Here is a 20007-nt window from a genome sequence, read left to right as displayed (position 1 = left end):
TCATCCGCCTCGGTAGTGCAGTGGCTACGCCGTTCCCTTGCGGCACCGTAAGGTACCGGGTTCGAATGCGGACAGAATCACACTGGGTTCTGTCGGCAAGAAAGCCTACCTGGCGTTGCGAGAATGGTACGCAGCTATGTTAAGCACGCTGCGAAAATCCATCCACTGCGAAACATTTGAAAGTCCGATCGGGGCTTAAAGATAATTTTCATAAAGAAAGAAAGCATTCGTACTTGTCAGCAATGCTAGAAGCGTCACCGGCATACGCTTTCATGGCGCTGCGGGAACGCGTCTCGCTGGTATCTAGCCGGACCGTGGTTCAATCCCTAGGATGTACTACGAGCCTCTTCTTTAATGTATGTACATTTTTTTTTTCAAATAGTAGCAAACTTCTTTCACGCTGTCTATCTTTTTCTTCCAATTTCACACCGTGTATCTTATTAAAAAGCGTTATTCAAATCAAAGCCCATTTTCTGTTTATAGAGACACGCCCTCTGGAGATTTGATGATACTGCCTGTATGACGTACCGTAACGATGACTGTTTAAAGGGACGCCAAAGACAAACATTAAAATGAGTTTAGACGAATAAAGCATTCGTTAAAAAATTCTATTGAATGTAATTTTCCGCTCATAGGTCGAGTATTAGAAGAGAAAATGTAGTTCTAAGTTCTTTTCTTTTTTCAGATTTCGCGCCGTCATGCCATACATTAGCGTGACGTCACGGATTTCAAAATATTGTTTTGCTATTTGGACCATTCTGGCTCATCGAAACGTCTTAACGTTTTCTGAGTTCATTCATTGGCTCTTCTAGAATGCGATATTGTCCATAATTACCGATGAAAACATTAACTAAGCCCGAGCACGTGCCAACGAAAAGTGATGACGTCAAGGCAAGATGGCGCGTGCACCACACCCGTCTTTCATCTGTGCGTGTTTTCTGGCTTAGCAGGCTACCTTTCACACACATGGTGTTTCTTTCTCTTTTCTTGCGGAAGCGTAATTGACTAACAAAGTTGAAATTGTTCGCACTGGATATGGCGCTATTATACGGCCTCGAGGAATGTTTGCGTGCGTTTGTGCGCGCTTTGTTTGCTTCCACGCCCTTATGACGGTAATTCTTACGCTGAACCACATAACACCACCAGAAAGGTCTTCAGGAACGCTATTCTCAACAAATAAAAGCGGGAGGAGCACCAGTGGCGTTAGCGCAGTGGTTAAGGCCGTCTGCTGCTGTGGAGAAGGTGGCCGGTTCGATCCCCAATGCGGGCGTGCATTCCGATGGGTTCGAAATGCAAGAGCGCTCGTGTATACCACGCATTGCATTCACGACGACGGTGATAAAAAATAAGCTGCATCATAACCTGATTGTTTTCTGCCACGTAAAACCCATGGAATTACTACTTTTTTATATTTTTTTAGTGAGCTTGCCGGAAGTTGGGTTCGCTTGGCAACATCCGTCCACTCAGTTTGCAAATGGCGTTCGAACAGCGGAGGGCGTCGGTCCACAACCTTGCCTTCGGGGATGTAAGTACTTTATTTTTGTGTGTGTGTTTAACGGTGTTTTACGAGGAGACAAATCGGCAGCATCAGCGCAAGACGAAACGAGCATTCGAGAAGCTCCGGATTCCAGCTGGCGTTTGTGTAAGGACCTGAGCACTACCGGCCATGGGCGGAACCAGATTGTCGACGGCGAGTACTATTCGAATTTTTTCCCCCTTTATTTTTGTCATGTCTCATTTCTTAAATGCAGTTGCTAAGCTTTGCCATTTGGTAATCTACTGGACGCAGGAATATGAGCTCTATGCATTCGGTGCCTCTGAGGTTGCAAACGTTCGTGAATTTGATTAATGTACCCCGTGTATCTACTCAGCTGAAGTTTGAGGATTATGCAAATGAGTGATTTTTGAAAGGAATGCAAGAGAAGCAGTGCGTTAGAAAAACAACGACAAAGAACCGCTTAGTTTATTTGTCGGTAAAGTATTGTTCGCTGCCTTAATTCCGTGTTACTCGGCGACGTCTGTTTCCGATTCGTAATAATAAGAAAGAAAAAAAGGAAACGGGGGTTTAGTTAAACTTCATAGAAGTGGTCAACAACAGTCAATAACTATTGATACAGTAACTACAGTGTAACGCAAAGCAATGCACGTAATTCCATGTGGAGTACTTGTTCATAAAGTTCAGGCGCACAAGTGAAACTGAATTTCTGTGAAAAAAAAAAGATATTTTTATATTGCGTGGTGTAATATCAGAGTTGTCAGCTAGGACTGAAAGCGCTATCCTCTGCCAGAAATTATGTGGCCGCACCACCTTCGAGAATCGGAAGGTGCAGGGAAATGCTTTGCTATTGCAGTGAATGCGTTCCAACGACTAGCGTAAATATACACTGCGGTAAATTTGCTGCGGCAGCAGTGTATGTGGTCGCATATATTAAGGTCAGCATTTTGCGAAACATTGCAAGACACAATGCTTCTTATAAACTGTTTCACTTTAAGCGTAGGCTTACTTCTACTGTGTAATTACAACTTCCCCTTAAGTCATTTAGGCAGCCATTATATATTGGGTAAATTAAATTTTGTAAATTAGTTGTTACTCCATAATAGCCTATTATATCCAAGCGATATCTTGTTTAATTAACCCCATAATCCATAAACGCAGTTACATATTAGGGGAAATAAAAACAACTTGTCCGCCTTCTGTCTTTGGTCAAAAAGAGTACATTTGTATCAAAGAAGGTCGATCAGAATGTTCTTTAGTAAGAGCTTTAGTATAGTTATGATTTATTTAGTAACTATTGCTGAGTTCCTGCTCTTTTCGGACTGCTAGCGTCCCAGTGTGAACTATATGTTATAAAATACGGCATCGCAGAAACTTTGTTTAGAACGACCTTTCCAAAGCGGCTACCAGCCGACAAATGCATCCAGAAATCGCCAAAGACGTATACCTCGGAGGAGGTGCGTTCTTATTCTTCGAGTGTGCCTCTTAAAACGCTGAAGAAATATGGCGCCCTGAGAAATTTACTCGAATAGGGGCTGAACTTTATTGCAGTTGTCCGACGAACCTAACGCCTAGTTGGTGTAGTTGGCGGCTGGGTGGTCTTTAACCTGTATACAGACCCATCCATTTATGTGTGGAGCATGCAAGCATCTCGCTAGGGCAAAACGAACACTCCGTTCATACGTTGCCGTTCGGGAAGAGCAACTTGCACATCTGTGTGGCCGCGCTTTAACCTGGGCGCACAATATCAAAACCAGCAACGCAGGCGCCAGCAAGACGCAAACACAGTGACAGCATTGCTAAAGTTATATTTTACTAGCATATCAGAGTGCATGTATTTTTCTTTCACCCTAAGATGCCGGTAGTCCTTGTAAAGGTGAGCCATCCACATGTATTCCGAGTGCAGTATGTTACAGGCAACATAGACGGCAGGCAGCGCTGTCCGCGTTGTCTCGCTTCCGGCTGTGCTCCACTTTCCGTGGCATAGCAACATTCATGACCACTTAAAAGGGTTAACGATAGCATATAACCTAATCCACTCCTACGGCGAATATAGTGCGGCCTATCTGCGATATTAAAAGCTTTCATTTATTTCACTCTTGAGGCAAAAGTAGAGTGTCGTATGTGCCGCATTAAAAGATTTCACGCCAGACTTTCTGTCGCCATCGTCCAAGTCGAACGTCTTCGTTGGATTTCCCGCGCTGTCAACCAGACTGATTTGAAAATGGCAGCATGCGAGCGAAGTTTTCGTAAGAGCTAATTCCTTGGATTCATCTTGTTTCGGGTATCTTAAATGAGGACGTTGGTATAACTTTAAATATAAACTGCAACTACGTACTGCAACATAACGAAGAAGGCCTATGTCTTTAGGTATGCAGGTAATCGCAAGGTAACGCGCCCGCTCAATAATCACAGGTGCCAAAAGATTGTTTGGCCCCATCTTTCTATCGCAATTTCTTTCTTAAAAGGGCAGGTTCCGCGACTTGATAGGCTATCATCGTTCAAATCAGCGTCTTTTTCTTCATTTATTTGGCGCTGTTTAATGTCGGGAACTTCTTTGCATTGGGACATTGCTCTCGCCGCAATAGCGGGCGATGTAGCCAACGCTGATATCGCGGCTTGCTTTGACATTGGCTGCCATTCTGACCTTTGTCGGTGCACGAGGTCGCTTGCAAGAATGCACACCTGATTCTGCGAACAGCTTTACCTTCTGGCATCAAGCCGCTTTTTCGAAGGGACCACATAGTAACCGAAAGAATGCTGGCTGCTCATTTTTGTAGGGCATTCTCGTGGCTCATGGTTCGAACAACGCGAGGACGGACAACCGGGCCAAGCTATATTTCCCTGCAGACTAGGTGAGAGCAATTCTAGCTCCTGTTTTGAAATAATTACGCACAATCAACATATCGCGCAGCAGCTATGCTAAGTGTTTTGCACTCCTGTTTTGCTGTAAAACTTTCTTTTTCCTGCTCGCGAAGTAGCCTTATCTACCATTAGATATAAATCCATACAGTTGCCAGTCAAGTGTAGCACACCGCTGAATTTGATGTCGAAGTGTTGAAAGAATAAGTTCGCTCCCATCGCGTTTTGTGATTGCGGCCATTTTCTCGTACTTCAACGTTGCCCTTGGCACAGTACTAAGCGGTGTAGCCGGCACTGATTACGCGGCTTGCTTTCGCGTTGGCTGCCTGTTTGTCGTTCATTGGTGCATGCGATTGGGCACAAACGATTCATTTGTTTTCGTGAATAATTTGAGCCTGTGCCGTCAGGCCACGGCCTTTTCGAAGGTCCCAGAATTTGACTGAAAGAATGCTGGCTGCTCGTGCATGCAGGATTTCCCCGTCGCTCATGGTTTGAACAACTAGGGGATGAACAGCCGGGCCAAGTTCTGTTTCCCAGGAGAGAAGATGAGTGCAATCCTTTCTATTGCTTTGAAGTTGAGCAATCACGCTTAGTGAACTTTTTTGTGTAGCAGCTATGCGATCTGTACCTTTGGTTGATTTATGCTACCGAGATGAAACAGAGGGCATTCCTCTGTAATTTTAATCACTACCTTGTAGACCAGCCTCTTTTCTAGCCAGTGGTTTTAGGTCACTGACGCAACCTTTGTTCTTTTTTTTAACAAGCGCCCAGGTGAATGTGCATCGATGCAAGCCTTAATCGTATCTCCAATGTGTTGCAGTGTCCGCATTCCGAGGAGCAACACGTGCGTATGCCGGTTGCTGTCACGACAAGAATCAAGCCTTCCGGCTTCAGCAAGGAATCAATCGCCGTGCGGAGTCGACTCAAGCGCATGTGTGGTGCAGCGTCCGCTGGACTGGGAGGCTGTGTAATCTGGTGACTCGTCTTCAGCCATTCATTACAGCGAGGAACCTGGTCGAAAGCGCATCGAAGCAACCACTGGGTACCCGTACCTGGAATATTTCGTAGGTGTGTAAATTTTTCTCTCTTCACTGAAAAACTCGGATTGTCCAATTGATTGATAAGCAGCAGCACACTATCAAAAAGCTGTTCAAGCCTTCACTGGCATAAATTGTCGTGAAACAGTGTCGCGTATACGAATGAAACTTTCGAAGTGCTTCCGGTGACTAAACAAGAACTGGATAGTTTGAAGCGAGAGCGTGCTACTTCAAATGCAGAAAAGAAAGGATTGGCACAGTCGCTGCCAGCACACGGAAAGAACTTAGTGAACTAAAGCAAAGCACAAGGAAATATAATGTGGAGACAAATGGAATCCCACAGAACCAGAACGAATTGCTGATGGAAGTGGTTAGAGAAACTGGAGACAGAGCAGTGGTCAGTATTATATCGTCAGACATTGACGTCGTCTGACACAATAAAAGAAAGCAAAAGCAACGTCACCTTGAGGTTCATATCGCAAACAAAGCATAAAACCGTCTAAATTGCAACAAAGAAAAGGCGTTTCGTGGCCAATGGAATAGGATTCTCTGAAAGTGATGCCGTGTTTTCTCAATGAGCACTTTGGACAGAAATAAAAAGGACTGAATGTTCAAGTGGATCGCCGAGTCTAAAATTCTTGCAACGAAGGCAAGAAAAATTCGAGAGCTATTCACATTGCAGCGATAAATGACCTTGCGAAAGTTGTGGGACGGAATTGTACGTGTGGCGTCTGAAGTTATATTCATTGTGTGTATTTCGCCCTACGAACAATTCTGCTTGGTTTCGCACTAACTTCATATCCTGCATTGTAACATCAGAAACTTGCGCAGCAATCGTGATTCATTATTGTCGTTACAGGCGGGGCTTAAATTTTGCTACAAAATCGTAGCTCTATAAGAAGCTTGGTTAGAAGAATGAGAATTTTTAAACATGCCAGTTACAACTTTCTGTCCCTCCCAATGATTCTTGAATGTAGAGGTGGTGCTGTGGCACCGTACCCGTCATCGGAACTAACATATAAGAAAGTGGATGTCACGGAGTCGAGAACTGGCGACTACGAGACGCTTTTTGTACGGATCGAACGCATGCTCAATATTGGAGTGATGTACAGGCCGTCAGACTCAAAACTTCCGCCATTCTTGGATAAACTTGAAAGAATCGTAGCAAATTCCACAAACACATGTAACAAGGTGATTTTATGTGGATATTTGAATAATAATGTTGCCGATCCCCACAATATAGCATATCAGAATGTCCTATCGTGCTATGGCTTTCTGAACCACATTGCTAACCCTACAAGAGTCCCAGCGACCGCGTCGACTATAATTGACCATGTATTCTTCTATGATATAAATAACGTTATATCGGGAGTCATTCTTGAAAGCCAAGCCATTCCTCGACTTATAAACATGTACACTTATATAACACAAACATCAGCATTCAAACAGCTCGCTTGGCAGAACGGAGGGACTACCTGAGAACTAGGAAACCCTTAGAAGAGGTGAAGTTTGCTGAGATCAGTCACGCCGATGTCAACCAAGCATATGAAAAATTACATAATCTATTACTTTCCAGTTGTAGTAAACAAAATCGAATCTATCGCAGAGCCAGGTACTTCTTGATTCTTATATATCCATGGATGATGAACGCAATAATCTGAGCGAATAAACAAAAAGAACATTGGCACAATAAACTGAAACAAAGCAGAGACAGTCATTATTACCGTGCTCGATGCAAGACCACAAACAATCTCTCTGCTTTTCATTAATTCGTAAGCATACGAAATAGTATTGTAATATGTTGCTAATAGAAGCAAAAGGAAATTCAAAAAGATAATTTTGCGAATACTGAATTCTGTCATAATGTCAACAAAAGTCGCCGACAGCGGATTTTATGAGACAAAGGGCCATTAACGCTATCGCGTTAAAACTGTGTAGTGTACTTCCCGATAGCGATGTATTAAGTGCCACTGTCATAGATTTGCTGATATGGGCACCACCACAGACCGATAGAGTTTGTTTCATTTTCACCTCCGTCTCAAATAAACACATTTGCTTTCTCTGAAATAGCAACAGCGGAAATGATAGATACAGTAAAGCTTGTGCCATCAAATAATTCGACGGGTTACGATGGCCAACCTGTAAGCTTACTCAAAAACAATATCGACATCTTGGGTTTAGTGGTTGCAAACTCATTCCATGAAACCGCTCTATCGAACGCATATCCTGACCTGCTCAAAATCTGAAAATTGATAGCAATACACGAAGCAGATAGTCGAAACGACTTAGCGAACTACCGTACAATAACTATTTTATCATGTATTAATACACTCTTCGAAAAACTGATTGCAAAGCGCATCACAAGCTATTTTTATGGATACCATATACTTTCAAACGCACAGCACTATTTGCGAACTGGTTACTCTGTTACAACTGCCGCAAGCTCTTTAAGAGAAATTATAAACCAAGCACTAACAAGTACTTCGCACTCGCCGTATTCTTGGATATTAGAAAAGCGTTTGACTCTGGAGATCACTGTACACCATTGAGAAAATTACAAGATTATAATATTGGAGAACAAGCACTTGGCTTTTTTCGCAGCTGTTTAACAAATCGTAAGCAATACGTAGTAGTTAGAGGCAAGGAATCTTCACTAAAGGCAGGGAAGACGGGCATTAGGCAAGGGTCGGTACTGGGTCAAATAGTGTTCTGTCTATTCATCCACGATTATCCTAGATCGCTGAAATCTTCTCATTCTGTCTTATACGCGGGTGATACAGCTCTAATAATTTCGCGTCGGCGAGTCTCACAAGACCTGTACTCTCTTTCGTCATGTGCCATACTGCGTACAGCGCGGCATTCCGCAACTGGTACAAGGAAGAAGCCAGGATGAACGTCCTCATCCTCAGAGAGCACAAGATAGCACTGGATCTACCCGAGTCCACCGGCACGCACCGCTTGCTCCAGCTCGGGCTTCACAACACGCTTAGCGAAATCGCCGAGGCGCAGCGCACTTCACGACTAGAAAGATTAGTGGGCACGAGAACGGGACGACAGATCATGGAAAGTCTCGGCAACCGTCATCACGCACAGGGCCAGAAAGTTGCGGTTCCGAACGCGATCATACAAACGTTAAGAGTCGACCCGATTCCACGGAACGTCCGCCCGGAACACAACCAGTGGAAGAAGAATGGCTAGTGCCAAAGCTCTGCTGCACACCCACGGAGACGAAACGGGGACACGGTTCGTTGACGCCGCGGAATACGCAGAACGCTCGCGATTGGCGGTTGCGGTCGTCGATTGGAGTGGCAAGACGCGCATATCGGCAAGTGTAGCGTGCGAGCGCGAAGAGAAAGCGGGGAGAAAGCGGCGGTGGCACTCGCCTTCACGGATCCGACGTGCACGACGGTTCTCTGCGACTCGCAACAAGCGGTCAGTAACTTCGCCGAAGGATGGATCTCAAGCAGAGTGGCCCGAATGCTGAGCAATCGACAAGTCCAGCGGGAAGTAGAGCAGTGGTTCCCGTTGCACGTGGGAGATGCATCGGAGACACATCGCCACCGAAACGAGACGGCACACGCCAAGGCGCGCGAGCTCGCGAACCGCGCCGGCGACCGTCGTCCGCGGGACAGCACCAAAGACTGCTTGACGGGCTACAACGGAATTATCAAGGCCCTCTGCCTGGCTCGGCGAACCTTCCCTGCGCCCAGCGACAAACTGGACAGGGCGTAGGCGGCGGCACTCAGACAACTGCAGACGCTCGCGTACCCTAACACGGCTCTACCCTAGCAGGCTCTACGCCAGTACATACCCGACAAATATATGCAAGGTCTTACACACCGATGTAGCCACTTTAACGCGCATGCTCTGGGACTGCAACAAAAACCCACGTGGTGCTAACTCCGGAACGCGGCGGTGGGCCTTCCGCAGCCCCAGCCTCGGGGACCAACTCTGGGCCGTCCAGCAGGCCCCGTGATGTGGCGGCTAGGCAACACCTCGACGTCCCTACGTGAAAGACCTAAGGCCCTTTATTTAAGGTCCAGCTCTGCTGGACTATAAATAAAGTTGTTACTAGCCAAAAGTCACTTCAGGAAGCGAATGAAATCGCTCAAGGTGAGCTGCCGCAAACTAAGAAACTTGTTTTAAACTCCTCAAAAATACCAAGTATGTAGTATTAGCATCTAGCCGAAAAACTACTCCTAGTAAGTGGAACTTGTACCACGGAAACACTCAAATACAACAAATTAGTAGCCATAAATCTTAGGACTAAGTCTTGACACTGGGCACCACTGTGCACCCCACTGGGTGCTACACTGGGCACCCCATATTGAACAAGTAACTAAAAAACAGATTTTGGTTATTATACCTTGTTAAAGGCGCGCAAATGTTTCCATTATTAAACACTGCCTCACTTATTTCAGAATTTTTCATTTCTATTTAATATATTACGTATAATCATGTGGTTTCTTTTACGCTTCGTACGCTAATCTTTAATCGAAATTCAGGAACATGTGATGAGAGAATAATTGCATCGACTGCTAAGGCAGAAGCATCTCTTGAGCAATAAGAAATGACGCTTGAACTATCTACTGTGCTGATCCAAATATTGTAGAATATTTTGCTAACTTCAGTGAATGCGCTTTCGTTTTCACCGCAGCAGCTAGATGAGAAACGACTAAACAGTTCTGAGTTCCTAAATTGCGCATCGTTCTATTTGACGGGGTAGGAATAATCGGCGTGTGTCCGTAGCCCAAGTGCTAGTTCAGTGACCATTTCGAGCACACATTTGGAAAACTGTCAGCACAAAATTGCAGCGAATGCAAAAATAACAGTTAAATGCGAGGGGACACAAGAACGTGTTTCACAGTATCAACAGCAAAGAATAAAAGAAAGATAGATAGAAGGCATGCATTACAGATGTTGAGGTGAGGCTCTTCAACTGATAAATATAATTGAATCGCAAAATATAACGCCCGAGTATAATAAGCAGGGTCAAAACTAATCGCACAGGAACTGCCAAAATTAGAGCACAATGAGCCATCAATTATCAACAATGCACGGAGGGTGCAAGCGAAATACGTTACGGCGTCCTCCTTCTTTCTCACCTCGCCGTGGCGCATCGTAACATGTGACGCACGAGGCTGTTTGCCACGCGCTCGCATGTACTGCAAGCTACCGATAAGGCTTTCGTCTCTCGTTCTGCTCGTAATCACATGGTCAGGCAGAAGCTAAAGAATCGCAAGCGGCAAGAGTTTGTTTCCCTCTCTCTTTCTGTCGAAATTCCTTCATCGAGCCGGCAAGTTGGCCGATTTGGTAGACTAACATTGTTCAAATCAGCGTTTTTGTATCGTTTCCTTCGCACCTTTTTTTTTTCTTTTTTTCGGCGAGTTCTCTGCACTTCGACGTGGCCTTCGTCTCGATAGCAAGCGATGTAACCTGCACTGATATTGCGGCTTTCTTGGATCTTGGCTGCCATTTTGCCGTATGTCAGCGCATGTGGCTGCGTACAATAGCGCCCACATGCTTTCGTGAATAGCGTAAGCTTCTGACGTCAAGCCACAACTTTTCGAAAGGACCTCAGAGTGATCGAAAGAATGCTGGCTGCTCATTTTTGTAGGACTTTCCGGTAGCTCGTGTTTCGAACGAAGCAGGGACGGACAGCCGGGCCAAGCTACGTTTTCTCCAGCAGGCGAGGTGAGACCAATCCTTGCAAATGTTTCGAAATAATAACGCGCAATCAACATTTCGCGTAGCAGCTATGCTAAGTGCTTTCCTGCTCGCGAAGTAGGCTTCCCAACCATAAGATGAAATCCATACAGTTGCTAGTTCAGTGCAGCACGCCACTGAAATTGACGTCGACGTGTTGAAAAAAATAAGTTCATTCCTTTTAAGCTGTATGACTCATATTCTCGTGCTTCAACGTTGCTTTTGCCGCTGTACCAGACGAAGTAGCAGGAACTGATAACGCGGCTTTATTTCGCGTTGGCTGCCATTTTGCCATGCAGTGGTGAATGGGACTGAGGGCAAGAGGATTCATCTTTTTTCGTGAATAATTTTAGCCTCTGCCGTGATGGCGCAGCCTTTTCGAAGGCGGCGCAATTTGACTGAAAGAATGCTGCGTGCTCGTACTTGCAGAACTTCCCCGACGCTCATGGTTCGAACGACGGGGAGACGGAACAGCTGGGCCAAGTTCCTCTTCCCAAGAGACAAGGTAAACGGGAATCCTTTCTATTGCTTTGAAGTGATTACGATCAATGAACTTGTTGAGTAGCAGCTATGCGATATGTATCTTAGGCTGATTTTTGTTTAAAACGCGTTTGTTCACGAAATAGGCATAACACGTGCACTACAGCTGCTTTTCAGTGCAGGACTTCGACGAATTTGACGTCGGCGCGTTGAAAACGTAACCTGTTCGCTACATATTCGGAAACGCTACTCAAAACTTGCTAAAAGCGCATTTAATCACTATTGCCGGCATTCTTAAGTTTTGCCGTGTTTTTGCTGGTTTCTGTCGTGACACCATCATTAGAAAACTTGCCGAACGGGGATTCGCCAAGAATAAAAAATTGTGCAGCGAGATAAATTTTATGCAGATAGAAGACACGTGTTCGAATATACTTGAAACCAAGCTTTATGATAAAATTTTCTGCAGCTAACGGCGACGCGTGCAGTTCAATTTCATCCTATGCAACGAGTAAATTCACGACATGTTTATGCACACGTTTCATTTTGCGTAATTTTTTAGATTGGTGCTGCACACCAGTCGGAAGCTATTCTGAAATGCAAACACCAAATCAGGCGGATGCGAAGTGTGACGTCTGCGTAGCTATGTCACGAGTATGAAGCCGATGTCTGATGCTGGTCGAGGGAAGAGTGCTGATATCAACTGAGTGCATTGGAAACCAGGGGATATTTATAATCACGCGCATTGGGGACATATTCGAGGCAGTTATGATTTTGAAAGAGGGCGCGGTTAAGCAGCTCTACGTAGGCGGTCACGGGTGACCATATACAGTCGCGATCTGTTTTAGCGCGAACACGGGAGTGTGTGGCTTTTCGTACTGCCAGCTCAGTTAAGCGCCGAGAAGCAGTGCGCATGCGCCGTGCGTCATTGCGCCCCGCAAGCACGTGTCTGTCTTCTACTGCACGCGTACCTCAATAAGGGAGCCGTACGCTCAAAGAGTGATAACAGTGCTGAACTTGCAATTAAGTTCCACACGACGTATGAACAAACTTGAAACTACGTAATGTTTTGCCGACGTTTCCAATATCCTTCTTTGTCCTGCAGCTAGGATGTTGAAGTTTGAAGTTTATTCTGACAAAAAGCATATACAATTGTGGGTCTGATATTGTACAGAAGGAGATCCCATAGTGAAAACACTGTAGGTGCACCTTGCGTATTATACTCGAGGGCATGTTGTAACCTTCCGTCTTCGAGGAAGATATATGTAAAGTGAAGCAGACGCGCGTACGAAGCGATTTATCGACGTTTCGGCAGGGGACCGGCCTTCATCAGAATACAATGCATGGCGTAAGTACAGTTTATATACATGCGCATATCAACCAGATGAAGATATGCTTACGTAGAAAACCAAAGAAAATGCGCGAACAGAATGCGTGCCAATCGTTCTGACGAACAGTTGATACATGTCTAAACAGATGGCGTTTGCAAACACATCATTTGAATATACACACAAAATATGAAACTCGAAAGAATTATCAGGTTAATTATCAGTCGAGGGCAGAACAATATTGTTAATATCTCGGACATTTTACTAACAGCTGATGAGTGCAGTGTTCTGCGTAGTGGTCTCAATTTTTGTCCAGCTACCTGTGGACACAGTGACGTTCAACTGCCGAAAGAATTGGATAATTTCGCCCCTAACCTACGCTTACGCGAATACTTCCATGACCGGCCCAATTCGAGCTATTCGAAAAACACGTTACCTTCTGGCAAGCGCTGGGCCCCTCTTTGACAACGCGATAGTAGCTTGGATATGTATATCAAAGCAGTACAGCGAGGCGTTCTGCAATTGTATCAAAAACAAGCACCCTTCCACCGTAATTCGTCCGCCAGCGAAATGAAAGCTCTAGATACCCTGTCCTCTCGCAAAGACATCGTCGTTAAGCCTGCTGACAAAGGTGGTACCGTTGTCATAATGAACAAGTCCCATTATACCGCAGAGGCGCGCAGACAACTAGCAGATACGACATTTTATAAGCGCCTTGATCATGACCCCACTGACCAGTACAAATCTGATCAAAAGCACGGTGCATGATCTCGTCAAAAATAAAAAAGGTGCCTGACAACGAAACCCATTTTCTCATTCTCCCAAGTACTGTTGCCGCTCGCTTTTACCTTTTACCTAAAATACATCAGATAAACAACCCGGTCATCCCGCCCTTTCCAATATATGTGCAGTCAGAGAAAATTTGTCTAGTTACGCAGATTCCCTCAGTAGTAGTACCCGAGCTATACATTTCCGTCTTACGTAAAGGTTACCACTGACTTTCTGTCAGATATTATCGATCTCACTATTCCTCAAGGCTCCCTTTCGGTTGCACTTGATTTAGCATCCTTGTACACCAACATTCCGCATGCAGGTGGCATCAGGGCAGTCATCAATTCTTACGAAGTAGCATTACCCGAGGAACTAATTAACAGTATACGTTGGTCACTTTGCTGAATTTTAGAACTAAACAACTTCGAATTTCAAGGTAAACACTATGTCCAAGTTAGTGTAACGTCAGTGGGTACGCGGATCGGCCCCAACTACGCCAATATATTTATGGGGGAGCTAGAAAATAAATTTTTTTGCTAACATGGGCGCTAAACCTTTGTATTACAAGCAATTTGGTTACATCGACGATGTTTTTATGATTTGGTCACATGGTGAAGAGGAGCTGCTTTCCTTCATATCTGACGTTAACAATGCCCATGCATCCACATCGTTTTCTCACCCGTATTCTGCGTCTAATATTAACTTCCTTGATGTCAGCGTTTCAGTGCTATATGATCAACTATCAACTGTCCTGTACAAAAGACCAACAGACCGATATCAATAGTTACACTTCGATAGTAACAACGTTAAACATTGCAAGACTAGCATTCCTTATAGTCAGGCCTTACGTTTCAAAAGAATCTGCTCTGAACAATCCGGGTTTCAACAAAAATTGCGCAGCCCTAAAGAACGCTTTAGTCAAACACAATTATCCACCACAACTAAATGACGACGCAATAAAACGCGCAGACACGCGTGACCGTAGGGCGCTTCTGTCGACTGCGAAGAAGCGGACTCCCTCCCCCCAGACAATTCTGTTCCTAACCAATTCTTCATCAGTCCCGCGTGTTTCAGATCTACTAATGAAGCACCAAAATATTCTAATGCAAATTGATTGTCTCAAAGACATCTTCGCTGAACCGCCTAAAGTAGTATACCGCAGAGCTAGAAGTATTCGAGATATACTGCCATCTAAGTAGGACTGCCCTGACGCCATCGGAGGCCCTCCTTGCCGAAAACCGCGATGCAAAGTATGCCCCTACATGTGTACATCGTAGCAGGTCACTAGTACGGCTTCAGACTATCATATAAAGATCAAAGGCGATTTCAACTGCGATTCCAAAAACGTAATATATATGCTTGAATGTACACTGTGCAAGAAACAGTTTATTGGACAAACAGAACGGCTTTTAGATAGCGCTTTAACAATCGCAAATTCCGCGCTAATATGTTGCCCAACCTACCCATCTAAAAACACGTACATCTCCCTGACTACTCACTTGATAAGATGAAAGTCACGTTGCTTGAATCGGGATTTCGTTCAAATTATGATAGAGAATCCCATGAATCCTTCTTTATGAGTTTCATACTGGCGTGCTTGGTTTGAATGAGTGTTGGAAAATTGAATTGCCTGGCCACATAGCCCGTCGCATCTTCCCTCGTTTCCATTCTTTGTTACCAGTACGGCACTATTTTGCCCTTTTACTAGCACGTCACCATTTTTCGCTTTTGTTTTCATTTGTTGTTCTTGATTATTAACATATCACCTATTCGGTGACGTTTCTTGCTGTCACCTGATAATTCTTTAGAATTTCATATTTTGCGCGTATCTTGAAATGACGTGTTTGCAAGCGCCATCTGTTTAGACAAGTATCAAGTGTTCGTCAGAATGATTGACACGCATTCTGTTCGCACATTTTTTTTGTGGTTTTTATGTAACCATATCTTCATCTGGTTGATGTGCCCATGTATGTAAACTGTACCTACGCCATGCATTGTAGTCTGATGAAGGCGGGACCCCGGCCGAAACCTCAATAAATCGCTTCATACGCGCGTCCACTTCACTGCCCGGATCCAGAATTGTCTTTTTTCTCTGGTATATGTATATAGTACGTTCATATTTCCACATTGGTCAGAGCAGCTGTCGATCTCAGCTGGGCCCGTGTTCCGGAAGAACAGAGGTGGGACATAGTCACACTCTCGCTCAATGGATATTCTCAGCGCTCCATCGGTGCTCTAGTGCAGAGGCCCTTAAGACTGCCTACAGGATTATCCAAGCAAATCGCAAGGAAGGCCGCATTTCCGCCTCCCCAAATTGGCGTCGACCAAGTGCAACGACGGACGAAGAGGACGCGCTTACGGTAGATGCAGTCGTGGATATAACCCGTTTCATTCAGCGACCGAAGTGCAGGAGCTGCAGGATGTCGGCTCTTTCGTTGTAACCATACGGCGGCGTCTCGGGTGTGCTGGACAGCGAAGTTCCGTGGCTGCAGAAAAGCCCGTCATCACACGCTTCGAACAAAGCGTGACGACTGCACGCCTCGTGGACTTCTGATGACTGGGGTCGAGTTTTCTCCTCGGAGGAGTCGACTTTTTGAACGCGTCAAAACCAACGCGTGCTAGTGCGGCGAGCAAGAGGGACACGGTAAGAATTCTTTTTTCCGACCGGTCTTTACTTTGTGTGCGGGACTAAATTTGATATGCCTTCCATGCAGTTACGAGCCAGCCAATGTGCAGGTAGGTAGTCGCCGCGAGCCGACGCACCTGCGTGGACGTGTGGGGCGCGGTGTTCAAGGCACGGTCTCGGGCCACCACACCACATCGAGGGCTCTCTTACTTCGCAGGGCTACTGTAGCGGAATCTTGGACGACAGCCTCCCCACTAAAGCCCACACCGCTTTCCCCGATGCTGACTTTGCGTTCCAGCATGACCATGCGCCGGTGCACACTGCGGAGATTGTGAAAGAGCACTTAGGAACCCGTAGAGTCCATCTGTTTTCCTGGCCGGCCGAGGGTGCTGACGATGACATCTGCGAAAATGTATGAAGGCGACACCCGATTTATGCACCTGATGGTGCGATGGCACCCGATGGTGCGACACCCGATTTATTCGGCGACTGAGGACGAGATATGGGTAGCTGTTTGCCAAGAGTGAGGAACATCTTACAGCAAGTAACCCCGTGCCTGCCCTGTACTCTTCAATACCGTCTGGAATGGCCGCAGTTGTTGATGAGAAAGGAGATATGACACACTATTAAAGAATCAAGCAGCGAGTAATTGCAATTTCATACATTTCTTCATATGCTGCGCAAAATAAAAGGTTGGATGTTTATGTTTATTTGCTTCTTTTCTGCATTGTGTGACTAAAATAACCCTGGAGGACAGAAAAAAATAGGTAACTATTTCCTGGTAATTAAGGAGGAAGCAGGAATAGATGGAAAGACTGCGAGATTAGTAATTAGGGTAACGCTTACGAGTAGGAATACAGTTAACTGGAAGCAACCCAATTCTGTTTAGTCATAACGCGGTCACCGCCGAGAAAAATAGAAGCTGGTAGCAGACGACAAACAAGCGCTCTGATGACTTGATGTGCTTGAAGTCAAGGTACCGGGCAAAGGCATGGATATTGATACACTGGATAGCTGCGTTCGTAGTGCAGAAAGCCACTTGCTCCCGTGTTCACGTTCAAAAAGATCACGACTGTACAGGTGGCTCGACTGTCGGAGGGAAACGAGCGAGCACTTGGCTCAATTTCCGCGCAGCGCCCTGTACAGGAAGCGGTGAAAACAATGCGCGAAACAACGCAGTAGGGGTGCATGTCGCGTGTCGTCTGCTACCGAACCACCCGTTCGCTTTCCTAGCACGCAGTCACTCTACACTGCAACATCAAGAGCCCACCCTGCCCAACGCTTAACGGATAAACGTTACGTGTACTGCGACGCGGGAGACATGGGAAACACAAATATACTCACTTGTACTGCAGTGGTGGAGAATGCGAATAAGCAGCAGGAGAGCTTTGTTATTTCATATGGTATTTTCTGAGAAGCCACTTGACCTCGCTATGCTTCGTCTGGAGTGAGCATTCCGCGGGTGGAAACATTCACAACACCGTAGGCTACCGCGAATTTTCGATTTGCTCGTATACATTGGTGTCTACCCCAATATAACTCGCTTGTATTTCGGTAGAGCGATACCTTCGAAGGCCTAAGGTATCGCGTTTCTGATTCAAAAATGTTACCTGTGCACGGCATTTCCTAGCTTCGACCAACTCGACAGACTGAACGCGACGTAGCCAGACATCACTGAAACATGCCGTGCACAACCGGGCCGAAAAGAAACTAGTGCGACTGGTTTCGTTGAGTCATACGCCATGCTCCATCCACGAAACGAACGCGTGTTTCCGTCTGTCGCGCGATAACGTCCGATCGCGAAGCTTCCTGCAGAAAACCGGCGCTTCGTGTCGTCGCCAAGAATGTTCTGAAAGCTCGATTATTTTCACGCTCTTACCGTCCAGACGGCTGGCAAGTCAAGCGCAACTTTTATCCTTCGAATCAGGTTTATCGCAACCGCGGCTCGAGAGGTGAGGGTGAACGCCGCGCGCTGGTGAAGCGAAGGGGTGGTGCGGAAGCAGACGACGTCTGGCATGTGAGGTTTCACGCATGCGCTGGGTTTTCGCCGCTTCCTGTACCTGATGCTGCGTTGAGCATGAGTCAAGCGCTCGCGTCTACACTCCAACAGTGGACCTACTTGTGCTTTTCGCTGTTGCTGCTACGTGCTTATGCGCGTGAGTACCTTTGAAGAACGATGTTATCAGCATGGCAAAGAACAATTACGCTGCCTTTGTTAATAAATTGGAGCGCTGGGCGCATACTGATACGTAATAGGGGCTTGACGAACTGTAGTTTTACATTTCAGTCTAGTATGTTATATTACTTGCTGTGCTATGCATAATGTTAATTCCTTGCTTTTTTTCAACCCCCTATATAATGTCTGTAAAAGCAACTTTAGGTTACGTGAATAATAAAGAAAAGCTATCATTATTGCGCGCACGGTCAGTGGTTCGGGAGCAGCATCTAGGGCGATGACTTTCGCAGGCGATCCCGCTGGGTCTGTGACACTATACCGAGTATTTGGTGGAAAGCGTTTCTCGCCTCGTGCTGTGATTGCTGTCTGGTGGTGTACAGAATAGTTTAAGGTTCCGTATCGTCATAACCTTTCACCGTGGATCTCACATACGCGCGCGATGTATTTTCTCTTTTCATTGGTGCCGAGAACGAACGGAACGAGATCGGCATGTTCGTGTCATGCACGCATCTGTCGGGCAAAGGCGATGCTGGCCTTTGGTGCGTCATTACCGGGTCAAGTGTGGGAGCCAGCATGGTGGCCGACTGTACGAGTTCAAGCCAGCAAGGTGAGCGCATTCAAGACGTGACGTGTTGCGTCGTAATCTTTCCATTGCCTTTCTCTTTGCCAATTCCCTATAAAACGATTTCGAACACACTAAACTATACGAAGGTTAGTCGTTTTAATGGTCGCATAAACTGTGAACATTCGCTTACTACCTGAATTAACAAGCACGTTATCATGCGCGCGCAGGCAAACACGAAGGCATCCGTCTTGATGGCCGCGGACGTTCACTGTGTAGCTTCTAATTATTGAAGTTGCTATTCCTTCTGAACATCACTCGGTTTCCGGTATGTCTGCCTGGATACTGGTTTGTTTGTTTGTCCGAGTCTAACCCATTCCACGCCGACTTGGCTCACAGTGTAGTCTGTGGTATAATGGGTAGAAGATCGGGCTGCTGTACTGTGGGAAGGGGGTTCGAAAACATCCTTCAGACCAACTTGGGTAACTGGTTATGCGTTGGTATGTGTCGCTCCTCAATGAACCTCTTTCGCGCCATTCTCGGTCAGTGTGTATGTTCTGCTCATTAGTGAACCTGTTCTGAACCAACTTTGGTCACTTGTTACGGACCCTCAGCCGCCGTGGTGGCGTGGTGGATTTGGCGTTTTCCTACTAATCCCGAAGGCACGTGATCAAATCTCGGCAGCGGTGTCCGCATTTCGATGGAAGCGAAATGCAAGAATGCCCACTTACCGTTCCTTGGGTGCACGTTAAAGAACCCTTGATGGTCAAAATTATTCCGGAGTGCGCCACTGCGGCGTGCCTCGTGTTCCTGTCGTGGGTCTGGCACGTAAATGCCCGGAAAAATTGGTATTGCGCTTGGCTCGCCGCCGTAAATGGCACCCCAGACTGACCCACCCAGGGGAAATCGGTAGTTACCTTTTCCTGTCTCTCCCTCCAACCTTCGTCTTTCTCTCACTTTCCATCTT

General features: G+C 46.0%; 1 long non-coding RNA gene across 1 annotated transcript; it reads left to right on the top strand.

Annotated features, from left to right (window-relative positions):
- Nucleotides 1-852: 852 nt before the first annotated feature.
- LOC135917944 (uncharacterized) lies at nucleotides 853-17012 on the top strand. Its single transcript, XR_010569466.1, has 7 exons — nucleotides 853-1525; nucleotides 1586-1690; nucleotides 4276-4350; nucleotides 4828-5425; nucleotides 11012-11088; nucleotides 11530-11605; nucleotides 16520-17012. It is a non-coding gene; the product is annotated as an uncharacterized lncRNA (long non-coding RNA).
- The last annotated feature ends 2995 nt before the right edge of the window (nucleotides 17013-20007 follow it).

The sequence above is a fragment of the Dermacentor albipictus genome, chromosome 9 (genome assembly GCF_038994185.2).
Source record: "Dermacentor albipictus isolate Rhodes 1998 colony chromosome 9, USDA_Dalb.pri_finalv2, whole genome shotgun sequence".
NCBI classification, from domain to species: domain Eukaryota; kingdom Metazoa; phylum Arthropoda; class Arachnida; order Ixodida; family Ixodidae; genus Dermacentor; species Dermacentor albipictus.
This window is presented reverse-complemented; position numbering and strand designations above follow the sequence as displayed.